The following is a 19795-nucleotide window of genomic DNA, read 5'->3' as shown; positions in this document are numbered from 1 at the left end:
GCAAGTAGACCAAGGCCAGATAAAACTAAGGTTCAAGAAGCTTAGGAATTTCCTAAAGTCAACCAACTAATCGACAACAAAGCAAGGACTAAAATCCAAATCTCTTGGCAGTTAATCTGTTAGTGTGGTTTTCACTCTACATAGTTTCCAAGATAGTTCATTGGCATATAATTATAGCTGATGTTTTCTAAGATTTAAAGAAAAGGACCTAAAAGAAAAACAACACAGAGAATACAGCAAAAGTCCTTTTGTCCAGTGCCGTTATACTCAATAGTTATGTTTAAAAGATATCAGTATTCAGTAAATACATGAATTTTGGTTTGTCATCTTCAAAGTGGAGTGAGAATATATTACTTATTTAGAGAGCATGTATACAGTGTTTCCTATGTGTGGGCGCTGTTCCAGGTGATTCTTGGACATTAACTCTTTTAGCCCTTGTCTGACAGAGCATTCAGCTGATCTTTGCCCCTCGTTCTTGGGAAATAGCCACCAAATCCTGGGAATTATCCCCAATGGGAGGCATGTCCTTATTATTTACGGTAAGCCTTGGTAATTTATGGTAATGAGGTGATTCATGGTGGACCCCAGAATAGTTTCTGCTAAAGAGATGACTCAGAACTGGGGCTGGCCATGTCACAAAGACCATGTGATTAGAGGGTTCGGGCTTTGAGCCAGGTGATAGTAGTCCAAATTCTGAGAAGCAGAGAAGAGCTGGAGACTGAGTTCAACAGTGCAGCCTGTTACTTAATCAGTCACGCCTCTGTAATGAAACCTGGATTCAAACTGTGGACAGCAAAGCAGCTCAGGTGAGCTTCCCTGGTTGGCCATTGTTTTGAGTACTGTCGCACATGGATGTGCACGGTGGAGGTAACAATGCCTGAGGCTCCACAGGGAGAAGATGCCTGGAATCTGCCTTGTATTTGGACTCCTCCCAGATCTATGCATCTCTCCCTTCAGCACATTCTGATTTGTATCCTTCTGCTATAATAAGGGTATAGTCATATGTGTAGCTCTTTCTTGAGTTCTGTGAGTCATTCTAGCAAACTATCAACCTTGAGAGAAACTTAAGCAGACATCCTCAATTTATGGCTAGCTACTCAGAAGTGAGGATGGCCTGAGGACCCAAGCTTATGGCTGGAGTCTGAAGTAAGAGAAGGGGTCTTATGAAAATTGTGCCATTGATGATGTTTGGTGTAACTCCAATAGTGTTCAGTGTCATTGCAGCCACAAAGTAACCTGACAAAATTGAGGCTATTTATTATCCCTGTTATAGATGAGGAAAGTGAGGCACTGAGCATCACCCACCTGCCTAGTGGGTGAAGTAGACTTCAACTCAGACAACTTTGGCTTCAAAGTCCACGGTTGTATCCTCACCATGGCACTGCCTCATGCAAAAACAAACAAACAAAACAAACGCAAAGGCAGAATGTTTCCTTTTTTTTTTTTTTTTCAGTTCTTTATGTTTCTCTCACCCACATCTACTTGGAGGGCAATCTTTTTTAGTACTTAAATTTTATTGCATCTCAACACATCATTCAACTTAAATTTTCGTTGAAATGATACTCTCATCTTTTTGCCTTTATATTTCATCAGTTTATGTTGTATTTAAATAACTTCCATAATTTCAGGTGCAACTGGCATAAACAGATATGGGGGGAAACAATACCCTTTGTTAGTAGACAGTTCAAATGGGGAAACCATGTGTCACAGCTTGCTGAAGAGTAGTCTTCTAACGGTGAGTGTGCATGTGGCCAGGCATCAGATTTATGTACAGTAAGAATTATGGAGGGAATGAAAAGCATTAGTGAAAAGGAGGAGGTAGGTTACAAGAGGTCTAATGTGTAAAAGATAAAGTCTGAAAGGACTACACTTTTTATCGATCTTTTCCACTAGCTCAATTTGTGAACCCTGTTCTCACTCATAATGGCATGTACTCCTTTGGTTTTCTCTATTTTTCCGCTCTCTTCTTTTTTCAGGTTTTTTTTTAATGTTTTATTTATTTCTGAGAGAGAGAGAGAGAGAGAAAGAGAGAGAGACTGACAGCATAAGCAGGGAAGGGTCAGAGAGAGAGGGAGAATCAGACTGCGAAACAGGCTCCAGGCTCTAAGCTAGCTATCAGCACAAAGCCCGATGCAGGGCTTGAACCCAAGAACCATGAGATCATGACCTAAGCCGGAGTCGGTTGCTTAACTGACTGAGCCACCCAGGCACCCCTATTTTTCCACTCTCTTAACCCTTTCCAGATTCCAACACTGACTGAGAGCCAATTCTTTATTAATTTATGCATGATTCCATCATTAAGCATAGCAATTTGACCAGCCTTATGCCAGGTGCTTTCACGCCCATCATCTTCATTAGACCCATTTGACAGATGAGGCATGGCTGGGAGCTAAGTAACTTCCTGAATTTGTTTCCCATCCACCACAACCTCTGAGATCCTTTACCTCTTTACCCACTGTGAATCTCATCTGTTTTGGTGATGTTGTCACTATTGCTCTGGAATCTGCAGGCCTTGAACTTCACCTTATTGACTTTATCCAATCTTGGGAAATATCCTGGGTTCAAAAGGGCAAGGATGTATCAATGCTTTTAGCTATGGAATATTACTGGAGAAATATTCCACATCCCCAAGCTATCTGAATCATTCCCAGATTTCTCCAATGGAAAGAAATTATTTCTTCTGGGAAATTATCATAAAGATTTATAATTAACTTTTAGCACTTAGAAGTATTTTTGTACACCTCTTATTTGCCATTTTTAGACAACTGTTGCTCTAAAGCTCTTATCTGTTCATTTAACAAATATTTAACTCATGCAGTTTCTTGTCTATTAGTATATGTGACCTTGATCAAATTACCTGCAGGTACAGGTGAGAGAGCTCCTGTTTGCCACTTTTCTACTTTATGGATATGCTCTAAGCATCACTAAGCTGACATTTTCTGAGAATTATACAGATGTCTTACCCACAAATGGGCAGTAAATTCTTCAAAGAGGGAGTCAGTTTCCCATTAGAATTTAAGAGGCATATTTGAGTTATTTTATCAATAAAAGAATAAAAACAGGTATGAATTTCTGTATAATAATTTGAAGTTAAAGCAAATTTAGTTGCAGCTCTGCTTTTCGGAATCAATACAAGCAGAGTCAGTGGAGTGTTAGTGATTTAGTTAAGCCTGCTTTTCCCCCTAGATAGACCATTTTAAATTTCCCTTCTTCTTGATTTATTCCTCAGGTGGTAAAATCAAACTGTTCTCAAATATAACTAGCACTTAAGTCCTCTGACAGAACAAAAAGCTACAATAAGACGGTAACCAAGATTCCTTTCTAAATTTCAAAAGAGTATTCCTTAATTTTAAGTAACATAAAGGCTAGCAATGACCTTAGAAAACAGCCCCCATGTACTCTCATGTTAATTAACTTCTTTCTCTGGATCCAGGACAGAATTCACCCTGTTTGAAAGATCATACATGCCCACAGTTAGTGGCAGTGACTCCCATGTTTACAGAATGTGGCCCCATAGACCTGCAGGAAGGAGCTGCTAGACAGAGACTAGAGAATGAGGCCTAACATTGACCTATGCCACATTCCATTTTTATTTCCCCTATGTACTTCATGTCTTTATTAACCATTGATGGGACACCCAAAAGTCATCTTGTTAAAATCACAACCTACATTAATTCTAAGCTTACAATTTGGCACAGCTTGTCTTCAAATTGAGTCATGATTGAACAAGGAATGGCATTTTTGGAAGCCTTCAAAAAGGAAGAAGGGAAATGAAAGACTTTTGAAAGGGTCATGATACTCCTTGTACATAAATACTTATCGTAGATGAGCCTTTTATAGATTATATGGATTAAGGAGAGATGAAGTAATTATTTTCCATGAACCAAAGGCTTAATCCTCATGGGGAGAAATTCCTGACTAAAAGCAACTGATACCTTGCCAAATTCAATCTAATGAAAATATATCCATTAACTGTTCTGCTGACCCCCAACTTTACTTGGTCCTACCATCCATTAAAGTTGACTCACAATGAGACCTAAGATTCACGATCTAGAGGTCACTATGTTAAACATGGAAGTAAAAGCTCATAGGTATTATTCCTCTTTGTGGCTAAAGTGATGTTATTGACAACTATATTCCAAGACCTAACTGTGTCTCAATCTTAATTAGCAATTGAGCAGATCATTGACAAACCTCTAAAGCAGCATCCTAGAGTGATGAATATTAAGTAAACTTTGTGTGGTAATCATTTCACAAAATGTGCATATATCAAATCATTATGTTGTATATATTAAAATTATACAATGTTATATGGCAATTATATCTCAATAAAACTGGAGAAAAAATAAAGTAGCGTGATGGTGATGATAGTTTCAGTGGAATTTGTAATCTCCAGAAGGGTATTTAATTTAAGAAATAGTTTTAATTATTGTGATAGCAAGCCTCCACGGGGGCCCCCAATAATCTCTGCTTCTTGGTATTCACACTCTTATATAGTCTCCAACATTTTGCACAGAACAGACATTGGTAACCAATAAAATGTTGCAGAAATGACAGAATGTGATCTCCAACCTAGGTCATAAAAGACATTAAGGCCTCCACCTTGTTTTCCTTGATCACTCAATTTGGAGGAAGCTAGCAGCTATGTCATGCAGATACTCAAAAATCCTATAAAGAAGTTCACTTGACAAGAAACTAGCCATGCAAATCAGATATCTTAGAATCAGTTCTGTAGGCCCTGCAAAGCCTTCAGATGTTTGCAGCCCCAACCTGCATCTTAACTGCAACCTCACAAGAAACCTCAAGCCAGAATCACCTAGCTAAGCCCCTCCTGACCAAAGGAAACTATGAGGTAACTATTTGTTTTAAAACACTAGGCTTGGGGCTATTTGTAACATAACAGTAGAAAGGTAATACAGTTAACAACACAGGGATAATTGATCTGGGTAGAAATACAATATTTAAACTATTTTTAAATTTTTTTGTTTATTTTGAGAGAGAGAGAGAGAGAGAAAGCAAGCCAGGGAGAGGCAGAGAGAGAGAGAAGGAGAGAGAGAATCCCAAGCAGGCTCCACACTGTCAGTGCAGAGCCCAACACAGGGTTCAATCCCACAAACATGAGATCATGACCTGAGCAGAGATCAAGAGCCAGACACAACCGACTGAGCTACCCAGGCACCCCTCTCTTTTATAAGCTATTTTTATTTTTTTATTTATTTTGAGAGATAGAGAAATGTAATATTTGACCAATGAGTAAATACTCAGAAAACTATTGGTAGTAGAGAATCCTATACCTTCTCTTTCCTGATTACTGGTATCATTCATTTTTTAGCATTCTGTAACAAAGTTCCTGAATTTCTCTCCTATAAATATATAAAATATATAAAAATATAGTTTATGTAGTTTATATAAACTATAAAGAAGAGTAACAAATCAAAATGTGGGGACAACGTTAAAGTGTTGCTAGTGTGTTTAAAAAAAAAAGATACAGTATGAAGCTTGAATTGTTCTTAGTCAAATTGGTGTGAAAGCCTTTCAAAATATAATGTATTTGCAGAGAACATGAATTAAAAATGAATATTCTATTTGTACTTCAAAAGACATTTGATCCTTTATCTTCATTTTACCAGGTGAAGCAATGCTGGACTCTGCTTTCATCTTACTCCATATAGCCTGATGAATAAACAGCAATTACATGTTCCATGGACACAAATTCTTTACACTGAAGGGATTATATTTATTAATTTTCTTTACTGAAGGTGTAATTGGACATTTCTAGGTTTCAGAAATGTCTAAGAATAGTGCTTCCAAAAACCCCTAGGCCTGAAGTCCAACTAAATGCTCATTAGTCCTCTCCCTTCTAATTTGTTATTTCTACCCCCCAAACCTTATCAGTGTCTGTGGACCAGTCTTCCAGATGCCAGACCTTTCTTTTCCCAGAATCCACTGTAGGAAAAATGCAGCAGAATAAAAAAGCAGTTGAAGGGGCACTGGGGTGGCTTAGGCCGTTGAGTGCCTCACTCTTGACTTCAGGTCAAGTCATGATCCCAGCTTCATGGGATCAGGCCCTGTGTCAGGCTCAGCACTGAGCAGAGATCCTGCTGAAGATTCCCTCTCTCTCTCTCTCCTCTCTCTCTCACTCGCTCGCTCGCTTTCTCTCTCTCTTTCTCCCCCTCTTCCCTTCTCCCACCTCCCTCTCTCTAAATACATACATACATACATACATGTATACATACATATGTACATAAATATTTTGTTTTAAAAATGCAGTTGAAGCTTCAGGGTCCAGGAACGCCTCATGAGATTTCCCTTGTGTTGGTGCCCCTGGGGTTCTGTTCTGGGACTGATTTTTCTCTTTCATGCCTTTTCTGTGGGTGTCTCAGGTTCCAACCTGATCTCTTGTGACACTCCACCCTGATAGTTCTTAAACTTTTCAGGGCACAATTTCATAAAACCAGAATCACTATCCCCAGAAAAATGCATGTAAAGTTAATTTTTTTAAGAGAGAGAGACAAATCAAGAAACAGACCCTTAACTATAGAGAACAAACTGATGGTTTGTACGCTGAGTCAAAACACCACATTCTCTGATAACTGTACTTCAGTATGGGGATTTTCAATGAAATCTGGCCTTGAACATCACATAGACTATGTGGCTCTAGTAGAAAGCAGAGCCACTTAAATCAGCAACTGTCAACTTTTGCTTTCATCAAGGAAAGTGATTTCTCTCCAGGGAGAAAAAACTTTTAACAATTAAAAGTTAACTATGAAATCATCAATGCATTAAGTAGGACACACATCAGAACAAAGCAACTATGAGTATATGTGTTTTCTAATACAGACAGCAAGGCAAAAGGGAAAACATGACAATCAAAAGTTTGTTTTTGGTTCCATCACGGCTAACCTAGATAATTTTTCCAAACTTCTGATCCTAAATGTCCTCACCTGTGAAAGGGGAACAGGACTCTCTACTTCCTAAGGATATTGTGAGGATTAACGTAAAATATATAGTGCTTGGCACGTAAGAGGCACTTGATATAGGGTAGCTTCTCATAAATATGATTATTTTATTTAATGTTCTCAGAATCTTCACTACCTTCTTTAAAACGTGTACCTAATCTCAGAGAACAGATTACTCTAATAAAACACAGATGTTTAGCCTGGGCATGAACACTATAAAGATTTTTGATAGCCACTTCCTCTTCCCTCCCTACCATGCCCATTTCCTTGTTATGTTCACTACACCCTATAAATATTTCTATCATGATAGCATTTCATTGTTATAGTACCTATTTTTTTGTAGCATATCTTTCTCCTCTCTTCAAACTATCCATTCTCTAACACCAGGAACTTAACACTTTTTCTCTGGAGAAATTCCCACATCTAACACAATTCCTGACATACTAACATACTGAGTAGTCAGTAAATGATTGAGGAATAAGTTAATGAATAAACACAAACCCTCCAGAAACTTCCTTTAGCAATGATCATTAACGCCCTGTTGCTCTGTCTTTGGTAGAAAATCACTGCCGGGCGCCTGGGTGGCTCAGTACATTAAGTAGTCGACTTTGGCTCAGGTCATGATCTCATGGTTCATCAGTCTGAGCTCCGTTTCGGGCTCTGTGCTGATAACTCAGAGCCTAAAGCCTGCTTTGGATTCTATGTCTCCCTCTCTCTCTGCCCCTCCCCTGCTCACACTCTGCCTTCTCTCTCTCTCAAAAATAAATAAACATTAAAAAAAATAAAAAAATCATTACCAAATTCTTTGCTTTTCTCCTGTGACAGCCTCTTTCCAAACTCTCTACGTTCTTCATCCACACTCCCTATCTCTTTTCCCACCCCAGCCGGAACCTCTATACATACAGGCCTCTCCCCTTCTTTTTCCTTTAATTGAGGTATAATTGACATAAAACATTATATTAGTTTCAGGTGTAAAACATAATATTTCAATACTTGTATATATTGTGAAATGATCACCACAATAAATCTAATTAACATCTGTCACCATACAGAGTTACAGAATTTTTATTTTATTTATTTACTTATTTTAATTTTAGAGAGTGAGAAACAGCACAAGTTGGGGAGGAGGCAGAGGAAAAAAGAGAGAGAATCTTAAGCAGGCTCCATACTGAGCAGTGGGGCTCCATCCCACAATCCTCAGATCATGACCTGAGCCGAAATCAAGAATTGGACACTAAATCGACTGAGCCACCCAGGGGCTCCCAGAATTTTTTTCTTATAATGGGAACTTTTAAGATTTATTCTCTTACCAACTTTCAAATATGCAATACAGTATTAACTATACTTGTCATGCTATGTATTATATCCTGATGAATTATTTATTTTAGTTTTGTATTAATTTTTAAGTAATCTCTATACTCATTATGGGGCTTGAACTCATGACCCAAAGATCAAAAGTCTCATGGTCTTCTGACTGAGCCATTCTATAACTGGATATTTCTAACTTTAGACTTCCTTTACTCATTTCACAACCACACTCTTGACCCCTGGTAACCACCAATCTGTTCTTTGTATCTCTAAGCTTGGTGTTTCTTTGGTTTGGTTTGGTGTGGTTTAAATTCCACATATAAATGAGATCATATGGTATTTGTCTTTCTCTGTCTGACTTATTTCACTTGGCATTATACCCTCTAGATCCATCCATGTTGTTGCAGATGGTGATATTTCATTTCTTTATGGCTGAATAATATTCTGTTATAAACATATACCATATTTTCTTTACCCATTTACCCACTAATGGACAGTTAGATTGTTTCCATATCTTGGCTGCTATAAATAATACTGCAGTGAACATGGGGGTGTAGATATCTTTTCAAGGGAATACTTTTGTTTTCTTCAGATAAATACCCAGAAGTAGAACTGCTAAATCACATGGAAGTTCTAGTTTTAGGGTTTTTAAAAAATATACCCAGCCTGGGGCATGAACTCACAACCCTGAGATCAAGAGTCATATACTCTACCAACTGAGTCAGCCAGGCGCCCCTCTATTTTTAGTTTTTTTGAGGAACATCCATACTGATTTCCATATTCCCTGCACCAGTTTACATTCCCACCAAGAGCACACAAGAGTTCCCTTTTCTCCAAATTTTTGCCAACACTTGTTATTTCTGTCATTTGGGTGACAGCCATTCTAACAGGTGTGAAGTAATATCTCATTGTGGCTTTGACTTGCATTTTCCTGATGATGAGTGATGTTGAGCATATTTTCATGTACTTTTGACCATCTATATGTCTTCTTTAGGAAAATGTCTATTCAAATCCTCTGCTCATTTTTAAATGAATTTTTTGTTTTTTATTTTTATTTGTTTACTATTAAGCTGTGTAAGTTCTTTATATATTCTAGATATTAACCCCTTATCAGATATATGGTTTGCAAATATTTTCTCCCATTCAGGAAGCTGCCTTTTCATTTAGTTGATGGTTCCCCTGCTCTGCAGAAGCTTTTTAATTTGATGTAGTCCTATTGTTTATTTTTGCTTTTGTTCTTTTGCTTTTGGTGTCAAATTCAAAAAAAAAGCATCATCAAGACCAATGTCAAAGAGCTTACTGCCTATGTTTTCTTCTAGGAGTTTTATGGTTTCAGGTTTTACATCTAAGAGTTTAATCCATTTTGAGTTAATTTTTGTACATGGTTTAAGACAGTGGTCCAATTATATTCTTTTGCATGTGGCTGTCCAGTTTTCCCAACACCATTGAAGAGACTGTCCTTTCCACATTGTATATTCTTGGCTTTGTCATAAATTAACAATATCATGTGTGTGGGTTTATTTCTGAGCTGCCTATTCTGTTCTATTGATCTATGTGTCTGTTTTTATTCCAATACCATATTATTTTAATTATTATAGTTTTATAATATAGTTTGAAATCAGGGAATGTGATATCTCCAGTTTTGTTCTTTTCTCAAGATGACTTTGGCTATTCAGATTCCTTTGCATTTCTAACTAAATGTTAAAATTGTTTCTGGTTCTGTGAAAAATGTCATTGAAATTTTGATAGCATTGAATCTGTAGATTGCTTTGTGTGGTATGGACTTTAACAATATTTATTCTTCCAATTAATGAGCATAAAGTATCTTTCCATTTATGTCTTCTTCAATTTCTTTCATCCATATCTTATAGATTTTAGTGTACAAGCCTTTTACCTCCTTAGTTAAATTTATTTTTTGGTATTTTTGATGCAATTGTAAATCAAATTGTTTTCTTAATTTTTCTTTCTGATAGCTCATTATTAGTGTATAGAAATGCCACATATTTTGGTACATTGATTTTGTATCCTGCAACTTTATTTATTTCATTTATTAGTTCTAAAGGTTTTTTTTTAGTGGGGTCTATATGCAACATCATGTCTGCAAATAGTGACAATTTTTCTTCTTTTCCAATTTGGAAGGGTTTTATTTACTTTTCTTGCCTAATTGTTCTGGCTACGTCTTCCTATGTTGAATAAAAGTGGTGAGAGTCCTTGTCATATTCCTTTCTTAAATATTTTTTAAGTATATATTTTAAGTAACTAATCTCTACCCCAACATGGGGATCAAACTCATGACTCCGAGATCAACCATGATCTTCTGACTGAGCCAGCTAGGTGCCTCTGTCTTATTCCTTTTTTTTTTTTTTTTAAGGTTATTTATTTATTTTGAGAGAGAGAGAGAGAGAGAGAGAGCATGCACATGAGCAAAGGAGGGGCAGAGAGATAAGGAGAGGGAGAATCCCAATCGAACAGGGAGTTCGATCTCACAACCGTGAGGTCACGACCTGAGCCAAAATCAAGAGCTGGACACTTAAGCAGCTGAGCTACAGAGGCACCCCCCAGTCTTATTCTTGATGTAGAGAAAAAGCTTCAATCTTTTCACTGTTGAGTATGATGTTAGCTGTGGGCTTGTCATATATGGTCTCTATTATGTTGGCCTCTATACTTAACTTTGTTGAGAACTTTTATCATTAAAGGATGTTGAATTTTGTAAACCACTTTCTCTGCATCTATTGAGATGATAATATGACTTTTACCTTTAATTTTGTTAATGTGGTGTATCAGGATGATTGATTTGCAGTTGTTGAACCATCCTTGAAACCCAGGAATAAATCCCATTGACCATGATATTTGACCCTTTCAAGGTATTTTTTGAATTTGGTTTGATAGTATTCTTTGAGGATTTTTGCATCTAGGTTTGTATCATGGATATTGGCCTGTAACTGTCCTTTCTTGTGTCCTCGTCTGCTTTTGCTATCAGAGTAAAGCTGCCCATGTAAATGAGTTTTTAAGTATTCCCTCTTCTACTTTTTGGGAGAGTTTAAGAAGGATTGATATTAATTCTTCTTTGAATGTTTGGTAGAATTCACCACTGACTCATAGTCTGGTCCTGGACTTTTGTTTTTAGGGAGTTCTTAAATGACTATTTCAATCTCCTTACTAATTGGTCATTTTAGATTTTCTGTTTCTTCATGATTCAGTATTAGAAGGTTGTATGTTCCTAGGAATTTACCCATTTTTTCTAGGTTGTCAAATTTGTTAGCATATAATTGTTCACAGTAGTTGCTTATGATTCTTTCTATTTCTGTTGTCAGTTGTAACATCCCTTTTATAATTTCTGATTTATTTAAGCTCTGTCTCTTTTTTTCTTGATGAGTCAGGCTGAAGGTTTGTCAATTTTGTTTATCTCTTCAAAGAACCAGCTTTTAGTTTTATTGGTCTTTCCATTACTTTTTTAGTCTCTATTTCATTTATTTCTGATCTAATCTTTGTTTTTTCCTTCCTTCTACTAACATGCGGCTTTCTTGTTTGCTCTTTTTTTTTCTAGTTCATCTTTTAAAAAATTCATTTTATTTTTCTTATATAAAAATTATTTGGTAGCCACAGATGTAGCCTCATTTCCCTACACAGAACTCTCGTGTGGGTATTTAGACATGGTCAGTGAATTCTTGATAGGGAGATGTGGTAAGCATGTTTTTCCAGAGTTCAGGCATGAGGATGCTGTAGGTCTTCGACATGGCATCAAAGGCAGCCTTGGTGAAGTCACACAGGATGGTAGTATAGCCCCTGGCCAAACCATAACAGTTGATGTTAGCCATCAGGCACAGTGGCCTAGGCAATGACAGTGCGTCTGGATGGTGGGGTGCAGGGTACCAGCACAGAGCCACAGTGGCAGGTCTGCTTGCAAGGAATGGTATAGCGCTGGCTGATCTTGTTCTCCCAGTAGCCTTGATGTACAGGATGATGGAGATATAGCCAGATGTTAGCACCATGAATGGAATAGCTACCTCCTGGGAGCACCTAACATCCAGACCAACATGTCCATTGTAATCCCTGATGGCAATAAATGCCTTGATCCTGGTCCACTGGACAACACAGGTCTGCTTTTCCACAGGCATAATCTTCAAAACCTCATCCTAGAGGGATGCCCCAGGAAAAAAGGCAATGATCCTGAATTCCTTGATGGGCAGGGAGAAGAGATAAATCTCCTCCACAGACTTGATCTTCATGTCGTTAACCAAGCAACCCAGTTTGGTGATGGGGATCCACTCCTTGTCCTCAGCCTTGACTCTAAGAGCTCTGTGGCCTCATTCCTATGGAACTCATCCCATAGTTCCAGATGCTACTGCTGAAACCTCTAGAAGCCAGCACAGCCTCCCACCAGGGTCCCCTAGAGACTCTGGGACCTCCAGCAGCACCCAGAATCATCCACTATTTGGTGCTTTCTTAGTTTTCCTTCTCTCCCTCTCTATTGCTCTTTCCTTCCTAAAGAGTCTTAATTCTTCAATTGTAACAGGGGAGGTGAAGATGTCTTTTGCTCAGGTATATCATTCAGCACACTCTAGTCAGAAATAAAGCTAGTAGAAGAAAATCTTCACATAAGGTTCTTTTTACCTGATTTGCCCACCATGAGCAAATGATTCTCATTTGTAAGAGACATGAAATCCACCCAGTTCACTTAGTCTTTCATTAAATAAGACAGATGTGGGGCATTTCATTCCTCTGTTCTTATTCTCTTTCTCTCTCCCTCTACTGCTTCCCCCACCCCATTTGCCTATTCCACAGATCCTGAAATGAGTTTGTTTACTAATTTAATAGCTTGTGTGATATTCATGCTTAAAAACTCACAAGGGAAAAAAAGAAGGTGAGTACAAACATTAAGAATATAAAATTTAAACAGAGGAAACCATAATTTTGCCTCATGAGTGGTATTAGTTGCTACTGAGGCATGTGAAGAGAAAATCTGCTTGTAGAGGTTCCTACATTGCTGGAAACACCTGCACGCCCCCTGGGAAGACCACCTCTCAGTGTGCTCCATTGAAGGCTATTTTCAGTCTAAGTTTTTTTAATTCTTGTGCTTTAATCTACCTATTTTCATGCTGAATCTAATAAACTGTTGGTAGTAGAAGTAAGAGTCAGTTGTTAATTCAATCTTAATTTCCCTGAGATGTAAAAAAAATTAAGTCAGGATCAGATGGAATTTAGTTCACACTTTTTATAATTATAAGAAACAAATTAGCCAATCCTGAGATAGTTTTAGATCATATTTAGAATATCACAAATCTCTTATATTTCCTAGCATTTTGCTTAGTTACTTTTCTGGACAAAATTTCAGGATTTTGTAGCATATTTGAAACTCCCATGTCACCAATTTCATTTTCTTTTAGTTACTTCATAGACTTTTTTTAAAAATTTGATGCCAATTCTTTTTTTTTTTTTAATTTTTTAAATGTTTTATTTATTTCTGAGAAAGAGACAGGCAGCATGAGCAGGGGAGGGTCAGAGAGAGACACACACACAAAATCGGAAGCAGGCTCCAGGCTCTGAGCTGGCAGTCAGCAGAGCCCGACGCGGAGCTCGAACCCACGAACCATGAGATCATGACCTGAGCCAAAGTAGGACACTTAACCGACTGAGCCACCCAGGCGCCCCATTTGATGCCAATTCTTAATGGCAGAATCTATAAATCATTCCCAGCCAATTCTTCATTTTCACAAATTCTTGGGATTAGAGTAAAATTGCCAGATTTATGAAATAAAAATGCAGAATTTCCCCATTAAATTAGAATTTCAGATAAATAACAAATAATTTTTTAGTATAAGTATGTCCCAGGCAATATTTGGGTGATACTTATACTAACAAATCATTCAGGTGACTAGAAACAACAGAAATCTTCTCTTTTCTGGAAGCCAGAACTCTGAATTAGGTTGACAGCACGGTCACAATCACCCAACCACCCAAAGGCTCTGGAAGAAAAACCTCCCTTGCCTCTTCCAAGTTCTGGTGACTCAGGCATTTCTTGGAATATAGCTGCATAACACCAATCTCTGCCTCTCTTTTCACATCACATTGCCTAGTTTTTCAAATCTCCCTCTACCTTTGCCAGACATTAGTCATTGGGTTTAGGGCCCACTCAGTTAATCTAAGATGATCTCATCTTGAGACCCTTAACCACATCTGCAAAGACCCATTTTCAATAACTGCAGCATTCACGGGATCTAGGTATTAAGATATGAACAGAACGACGGGAGGCCTACCTTTCAACCTGCTACAGAGGAAAATGGCTAAAACTCCAAATACCTCTGAGGTTGATAAATTCAGGGCTCAGGTATAACATGCAGTATACCCAAGTCAGAAATGAAACTAATAGAGGTAAATATAATAATGAAAATAATAATAAAAATGAAAATAATAGAGGTAAATTTGTATAAGGTTTTTTGTACCTGATTTTCCCACCATGTGCAGGCATAATCTTCAAAACCTCATCCTATTTGTAAGAAGCATATGAAATCCATCTGCTCATTTAGTCATTCATTCAACAGACATTTGTTATGCTCTATTTATGTGCCAGTATCGAGAATCAGAGGTAAATCAAACAGACTGCCCTCTTAAGGATCCCTTTCTAATGAAGAGATAGTTGATCAGCCTGTGAATAAGCAAATAGAATTGTTATATAATTTAATAAGTTCTACCAAGGGAATAAACAAGGTGGCTGATAAGGAGTAACTGGAAACAAGACATCTGTTTAGAAAGAGCGGTCAGGAAAGGTTCTCAGAAGAGATGACATTTGTGCTAAATGTCGAGAGATGAGGGTAAACCAGCCACAAAGAGATCCTTGCAAAAAAATTTCTTAGACAAGGAATAGCGGGTTTAAAGGTCTGAGGTTGGGAATGTGCTCTAGAAAAAGGCAGAGGCCAGAGTGGCCAGAACCTGGTGACCAGGCAAAAGCACAGTACAAGAATGGGGGTGGATAGACCTGGGCCTGGCCATTGCTGGGTCTTATGGATCATGGTGAGGAGTTCATACTTTACTGTCTAGAAATGAGTAGACACCAAAAGGCTTAAAAAGTGATAAACTTTGGTTTATATATTTAAAATTCAGTGACTACTCTGTGAGAAATGACTTAATGAGGCAAGAGTGGAAGCAAGCAGACCAGTTAGGTCATTATAGTAGGCCAGACAAGGGATGTAGAGTATTGTTAGGAATATGAAAAATAATGGAAATCATTTGGAAGTCAAACTATCAGAACTCACTGATAGATTACATACTGGTGGTGGGAGACAGAAGAGGAAATGATAATACCACCAATTAATGGGCATAAACTTTCCCCGCCAGAAAGTACACCACCCAGCCTTTCTTGCATTTAAGTGTGACCATGTCATTTCTGGACAAGAGATGTGAACGGTAGCAATATGAGCAATCTCTGGGTCACATCCACATCACCTTTCATTTCCTCTTTCGTTCTTCTTGATGGCTGGGAAATGGGACACTTAAAGGAACTGCCTTAAATCTACTGGAAAAAGTCACATGATGATGGCAAAGCTGTCCTACCATCCAGCATACTTGGTTAGATGGTCTCACTGATTGGGTCTACCTTCCCTGGGCTACCTGCATAGTTTACTCTCTGTTGTATGAGAGAGAAGTAAGATCCTACCTCACTTAAACTCCCACACTTTAGAGTTTGGGTTGCAGTAGACCCACTTATACCCTAATGCTCTCAGGAATGCTGCAAGAATTCCAAACTCTCTTTATTTCTAACCTGAATGTTCTCTGGGCATGTGCTCTCTTTCTTGATTCCTACCAAGACCTGGGTTCTGTTTTCTTTGATAATGTGGGCCAGAGCATCAGAGATTATTTAAAGCTATGTTAATGGAAAGAATTCCTTCCTTCACAGAGTCTAAAATGAAAGGATTTCCTGTTGCACAGTGTCATGACAGGTCTTGTACAATACATTAAGTATCACCTCAGGTGCAGAAAATTATGATTGTTAATTGTTCAAATATTTAATACTAAATATCATGTTGATTACATGGGGGCTTAACATTCAAGTTGAGATTGGTTAATTAGGGGTAGATATTTAACATCTGCCTAGGAATTCTATTAAGAGCCTGAATGTCTGAACTTACAATATTAACTATAAAAACTAAATTAACATTTAGTGAAAGTATATTATATAAAGTATATTATTTTCCACTTGTATATTGCACTTATTTTTCCTTTATTCCTGGCTTAAAGTCTAACATGAAATGAATCCTTTTGGTTAACTTTAGCTGTATTCAGAGGATATACAATTTATAGTTACTCTTATATGTCTAGGATTTTACTTTATTGAAAGGAAGTAAATTAAACACACACACACAATTTACTCAATCCCTGCTGTTAGTGGGGAGAAACATAAGAATCATCCTTTTGAAAACAAGGGAAATTACAACATTTAAAGTACATTCAGGGGCTTTTAAATCTGTGTTTTGGTTTTGGTTTACATTAGAGTAAACTGTATATAACTATCTCTCAAATATTTACAATATTAAATATAAAATTATTAATTAATTATTATTAAAATTAATAAACATAATTAAGATGTTTAACCTCATTATGCCATTGTCATACTAAAAATGAACCCTTAAATATCTTTTTCAACTAAAATGTTCTTCAAAGGAAAATACTGTATTCAATTAATACTTGTTAAATATTATCAAATATTTAAATTTCTCAGTTGAAAAGGGCTCCTGTATATTTCATCAAATTTTTACAATAATCCTAACTATTATCATTCATCTTTTGTAAAACAAAAACTTAATGAGGTTACATGAATTGACCAAGTTCACTCATCTAGCAAATAGAAAGGCCTTATTCCAAGATCTTCTAATTCCAAGTTCAGGGTTCTTAATACTCAACACCCTGACTGGAGTCTAAAATGTTCCCCCACCTAATGAAGTTTTTTGTCTCTCTAGTTAATGTTTCATAATTAAAGTAGGTAATGCTAATGCAATTACTGACTATATCTTCTATTTGTCAGAACCTTCTTAAATTATATACTAAGGAATTAAAATATGTATAAATAGTAAAATTAAAATAGCAAGAATAAAGTATAAATTATTCATTAACAAATTACAATATGTATAAATAGCAAAATAACAGTATGTTCTTTGAAGAATGCCGATCTTCTTTCTTAGGTCTTTTTTTTTTTTTTTTGAGAGAGAGAAAGAGAAAGCACACATGCAAGTGGCAGATGGACAGAGAGAGAGAAGGAGAGAGAGAATCCTAAGCAGTCTACATGCTTAGTGTAGAGACTGACACAGGGCTTGATCTCATAATTGTGAGATATCAAGAGTTAGACAACTAAGCCACCCAGGCTCCCCTCAGTAATACCAGTCTTTATTTTACCCCTACTTTGGCCACTTGAAAATATCTGACCACCATGATCCTGAGAATTTTAAAGCTGATAGATAAATACTCCCTTTCTTCCCATCTCTCTAGATTACTTCTCCCATTAAACACCTTTGGCTCCTTCTTTTTTACTTTTCTACCCAGCCTGAGTCTCACTGTGCCATTTTCATAATACATAGTTCATTTACTGCCATACTGGTTGTCCCTGATCTCTTGACCCTCAGTAGGTCTCCATGTGCTGATTCTCATAGTTCCCTTTTTCTGATGAAACTTCCAGAGAACCAATGTTATTATAAAAAATGACAAAGACGTCACAATTTATTCACCATGAGTTTGTAGCATCTAATCTTAGCTGAGCCCTTCATAGTCTTTTCCTTCAGTTTATTTGACAAACAACAAGCATTTGTTGAGCACTTTCAAAATGCCAACTATTGTGCTATGATTTTAGGATGCAAAATGAATAAAATAAGCTTTGTATCCTGGAAGAATTCATAGTTTCATGTACCCACCTAAAAATTCTTTGAAAACGTGTCTACTTTCAAACCTCCTCATTTCCATTATATATCTTAGTCCCCATTTTACAAAAAAGATAGACATTGCTAACCTGAGCATCTTCAAAACCTTTCCACTTCTTCCTGAATCTGTGTACTGGTCAGGGTTCTTCAGAGAAACAGAGCCAATAGGATGTATATACATTGTTGAAGGAGGTCAATGAGAGGACATGACTGCCGCTTGATGCTCAAGCTGGACCTGAGCAATTCAAGCCCCCTCCCATTCATGGAATGTACCTTCCATTCACTATTTCTGCACTAGGAGCCACTTCAAGGATGCAACCTTGAGAGAGTTTGTGTCATTGGAACCATCTGGACTTAGTACATGACTGACCCCACCCCACCCCCCCTTAAGCTTTCTGTATATATTCTTATGATTCTGGCAGATAGATGAAATCTACTTGTCATATGGCCTCCTAAGATAAATCTCGTATCTAAGTCTCCTTGCCTAATAAAACTGCTACCTACTAATCTGGAGTGGTCTCTTTCTTAGGTTTCTCCTTGTCCTCCATGTACAGAGGCCAGTTTCAGATTTCACCCAGAAGATTCCTGAGATTGCAAACAACATATATGCAGAAAAAGAGATTTATTTTAAGGACTTGGTTCACACAAACATGGGCCTGGCAAATGCAATAGGCTGGAGACTAGGGGAAGCATTGATATTGAAGCTCAAGTCCAAAAGCCATCTGTAGGCAGAATTCCTTTTTTCACAGCAACCAAAGACTTTGCTCTTAGGGCCTGCAAATGATTAGATGAGGCCTACCCACTTTATGGAAAATTTTCCGTTTTGCCCAGAGTCCACTAATTTGAATGTTAATCATATCTAAAAGAATACCTTCACAGCAAAGCCCAGATTTTTTGTTTGGTCAAACAATTGTGTACCATAGCCTAACCAAGTTGACACATGAAATTAACCATCACACTCTGTAGCTCCATAATTCTTTCTCCCATTTTATTCTCTCAACAGATTAAGGTCTGCTTCCTTGTATTGCTAACCCCTCCACATGAGCTCCTGAACTTTCTCCTTCTATCTTCCTCCAAGAATTGTTAACAATCTCTCCATTTTCACTGGCTTTTCTTCTAGGTAAATATGTTCAAATCTATTCTACCTTTAAAGAAAGTATCCTCATTCTAATCCATTCTTTGTTCTACTTAACTTCATGATCAAATTTCTTACAAAATTAGTCGATCTGCATTTGTTGCTTTTACTTATCACTGACTCACTCCTCCTTACTTGAAGCTCTCTGGCTTCTTTCCCATGACTTTTTGAATCTGCTACCTCTTCCCTTTCGGCTGCTCTCAAGCCATTCTTAGGGAGATGCAATTGTAGGTTCTGATTCTCCATCCCACCTGTCTTGAAGTCTTACCGCAAGGTCACACAAGGGACTTTCTGCACTGAAGGGGAAGGATAGGAAAAGGATAAATGACTCAGAACTCAAAACCCAACAAAGTTTGATAATACTGCACTAAATAGCACCATTTTTACTAAATAATACTTGGTTTCAGGAAGAGAAGCAATCTTTCAGCCACTGAGTTAATCTTTCAAAGAGATTACAGAATATAAGTTTTGTAGAATTACTTACAAAC

General features: G+C 37.3%; 1 pseudogene; it reads right to left on the bottom strand.

Moving 5' to 3' along the window:
• Window positions 1-11914: 11914 nt before the first annotated feature.
• Window positions 11915-19553, bottom strand: LOC144228118 (small ribosomal subunit protein uS5 pseudogene; annotated as a pseudogene).
• Window positions 19554-19795: the final 242 nt, after the last annotated feature.

Source organism: Crocuta crocuta, unplaced genomic scaffold (assembly GCF_008692635.1).
Source record: "Crocuta crocuta isolate KB4526 unplaced genomic scaffold, BGI_CrCroc_1.0 scaffold462, whole genome shotgun sequence".
In the NCBI taxonomy this organism is placed as follows: domain Eukaryota; kingdom Metazoa; phylum Chordata; class Mammalia; order Carnivora; family Hyaenidae; genus Crocuta; species Crocuta crocuta.
The sequence above is the reverse complement of the archived record's forward strand: the minus strand, read 5'-3'. Positions and strand labels throughout refer to the sequence as shown.